Raw genomic sequence first — 433 nt, 5'->3', positions numbered from 1 at the left:
TTTACAGTTTAAATTATTTGTTTCTATTTAAATTTTTTTATTATTTGAACATTGATAATTTTTTCATATGCAGGAAAAAGAAAAGGGTACAGAACTACCAGCTGATGAGCTATTTGAGGAGATTCATTGAAAAAGAAAAAGAACCCGACTGATGAAGATGTCTGGGTTGAAGCTCGTGCAAAAGTTGTCCACGTAACAAACAAATTTTGAATTTATGAATCTTTTTCTCAAAGTTGATATTATTCAATTATAACTACTTTAATATTTTTTGACTTTTAGTATTAACTTTACTTTGAATATAGGACGAATATACGCATCTTGTTGGTGAGTATCTTAGTAGTCGGCCTCCTGAAAGTCAGGGTGACCCAATACCCCAACATGTAGAGGAGGAGTAATGGGCAAAAGTTGTGGGTCCTACAAATAGAGGCCATTT

Source organism: Capsicum annuum, chromosome 5 (assembly GCF_002878395.1).
Source record: "Capsicum annuum cultivar UCD-10X-F1 chromosome 5, UCD10Xv1.1, whole genome shotgun sequence".
NCBI lineage: Eukaryota > Viridiplantae > Streptophyta > Magnoliopsida > Solanales > Solanaceae > Capsicum > Capsicum annuum.
This window is presented reverse-complemented; position numbering follows the sequence as displayed.